The 2,938-nt window shown below is 42.4% G+C and overlaps 1 pseudogene across 1 annotated transcript; it reads right to left on the bottom strand.

Annotated features, from left to right (window-relative positions):
* Positions 1-1,800: 1,800 nt before the first annotated feature.
* On the bottom strand, positions 1,801-2,178 carry LOC309833731 (14 kDa phosphohistidine phosphatase-like; annotated as a pseudogene). The gene has a single exon. The product of its transcript is annotated as a 14 kDa phosphohistidine phosphatase-like (transcript).
* Between the last annotated feature and the right edge of the window lie 760 nt (positions 2,179-2,938).

Below are 2,938 nucleotides of genomic sequence, written 5' to 3' on the forward strand. Positions count from 1 at the left end.
GTGAGATTGGCACCCTCTCATCCTTAGGTATTAGGGAGGATCTCCATAATGTGCTGCATGGAGAAAAAAAGCAGAGTTCTGGAACCTGACAGACTTGAGGTTGATCCCAGCTCCCTTACTTAATTTTAGATAAATTACTGAACTTCTCTAAGCCTATTTCCTCATCCATTAAAACGAGGATAGTGATTCCCACTCACATGACAACTGTGAAAATTAAACGAGATAAAAAATGTAAAGCATCTACTACAGTGCTTGCATGTAAAAGCTTTTTAACAAATGATAGCTATTTTAATTACGAGCAAATGTAAGAAAAAGTAAATTCATCCAGTCCAAAAATGCTTATTAAGTGCCTATTAACTGCCAAATATTTTATTAAGCTCTGGAGGGAGGTAAAAAGGCGAAGGTGACATGGTCTTCTAATGGGGAAAAAGAATAAACATCCTCAACAGAATATGTTGTAGGTAGTGCAATGGCAGACATCAGCCCAGGGAGACATGTGTATTCCTAGGAGGGAAGTGATGATCCTGGATGAGCATCCTAAAGAAGAGAGCTGATTAGGAGGAAAGGAGGATGAAAGGTGCTCCTGGCAGAAGCATGGAAGAGTTTGGTGATTTGGGAAACTGCAAATAGTTCATCAGTATAGTTGGAATATGGACTGGGACTAGGGAGATGAGTCAGAGAAGGAAATAGAAAGGTAAGTAGGGGTCTCTCCTGATGGCCTTTGTGGCTGAACTAAGGAGTCTGGGATCCAACGTGAGGGCTGTGAGTGGCTGCTGATGAGTTTGAAGCAGCGGAGCAACATGAGCAGATTTAAGTTTTAGAAAAATCACTCCAAAGCACTTCCATCGTCCTGGATTTAAATAACACTGAAAACAAAGGCAGAACCACCATAGTAGAAGCCCATGTTTTACTCAAGAAGTATGCTCCCCTCTTCTTAATTCTGTAACATAAATGTCATGCTGAAATAATCCCAACAGTGCTGGGGTAATGAAAAAAACATTTTAAACATAAAATGTCTTTTATTGTGGGCTTCTTGACTTCTTAAAAAACAAAATTATACATCTTCAAAGATGATTAAAATGAAATTCTAGAATCCCTACACATGCTCTGCATCTATGGTCTTAACACTACATGCACCCCTAGTAATCACAGGTCTGACTGAAAATGACTTAATAAATAAAAATTTTATTTAATGTAAAATGCTTAGTCTTCCAGGGATTAGTGTAGAGCTATGTTTACACTGAACTCTATAAATGTTACTGACAATTTAAATTATAAAATCTTAAAATTCTCAATTTTGTAAAATACTTTAGTACTTCCTCACATATATGTCACATTGCCATTTTTAGGATGCTGACAGGAAATTTAATTTTTGAGAAATTATAAAAGAATTTAATGAACTGAATTATAATTAAAGGTATCTGCTGTATCATACATACAATGAAATATTAGATAAAAATGTCAGATATTGGTTATTGAAGCCTCTATTTCTTATGTGGTCAAACTGTCCAGACAGATCATATAGAAAAGACATGCTCCAGCCAGCACCCTGCTCTGAATTGCCCTGTTTCATTCTTGTACTTTGCCATCTATCTTTTGTCCCTTAATTTTTTTTTTTCTTTTTTTTTCAGGGACCAGTGGAGGTGATGATGCTTTTAATTCTCCCTAGAGAGGTAACCCCAGGCACTGAGGCTTGGCCAGGGCGGAAAGGTGCTAGGGGGTGCAGCCCAACCCCTTGGGAGGTGGCCTTGAGGGCAGAGTTCCAGTGGGCTGCTGGAGACGGCCAGCCTTGGGTGGGCCTCAGTAGCCGTCGTCGGCCCAGGTAACCTCGTAGTCAGGGTACCTGGCTTTGATCTTCTCAGTGGAGATGGAGTGCTGGGCGCGACCGTGTAACCCATGGAGTAGCCGTACACGTGGACCTTCTTGCCCTGGCTCTGGTGGGAGATGCACCCACGTCCCAGGCACTCGCAGTCATAGCCCTTCTGCATCTCGCCTGATACCTCGTCTGTAGATGTCGGAGTGGTACTCCGCCCACTTGTAGCCGCTCATGATCTCTTTGCTCTCCCTGGCCAGGGCCCCGGAGGGCAGCACCGCATGGACTCGAATCAGCACATACTTGAAGACGCTGTCGCAGTTGATGTCCACGTCAATGATCTGGGCGAGGTTCGCTGCTGCCATGTTCCCAGAGTGTGCTCGCCCCTGTGGCCCGCATCCCTTCCCCACGCGACCTGGGGTATCCCTTAATGTTGGCTTCCACTTGTGTAGTAGACAATGAGGTAATCTCTTCAACATCTATCCCACCTCCTGACACCGTGCATCAGCCATTTGGTGTAAGGAACTGACCTAGACATGTGAGGCAGGCCCTGATAAGTCTGCCTCAATCAATACAATCTGATCCTTTTTGGCCTACAAATGGTCTAGGACCTAATGCTTAAACCAATCAGCACATGGCATTCCTTTAGAAACAGACTGGTTTAGGAATAGGCACATGACTGTTCCTAGGCCAACAAGACATGCTAAGAAGATTGTTTCGAGGCTTCTAGGAAAAGTTTCCTCGCTTATAAGTGAGTCATTAGAAGAGATGGCTTTTTTTTTTTTTAAACAAAGAAGCATGTAGCTTCAATTGTTACTACCACCCTACGAATATGAGAAAACCACTTTAGGATAGAACTGATGTTATCCTGGGTCCTTGGTGATGTTGTTGAACTGAGTCTTAACCATATCTGAAGCCCAGTCTATGTCTGGACTTCCAGTTGTCTGAACCAGTAAATTTTCCTACTGTTTAAGCCACCACTTTCAGTTGGGTTTCTGTTATTTGCAGCTGAATGTATTCTAAAAGATGCAATTCTCTACCACTTTTGCCTACCACCTTTGTTTCTAACCTGAAGTACCCATTGGCTATCTTTCTTAGCGTTAACCATCAGCACTCTTCTATCTA

Source organism: Grampus griseus (assembly GCF_964374135.1).
Source record: "Grampus griseus genome assembly, chromosome: 15".
Classification (NCBI taxonomy): domain Eukaryota; kingdom Metazoa; phylum Chordata; class Mammalia; order Artiodactyla; family Delphinidae; genus Grampus; species Grampus griseus.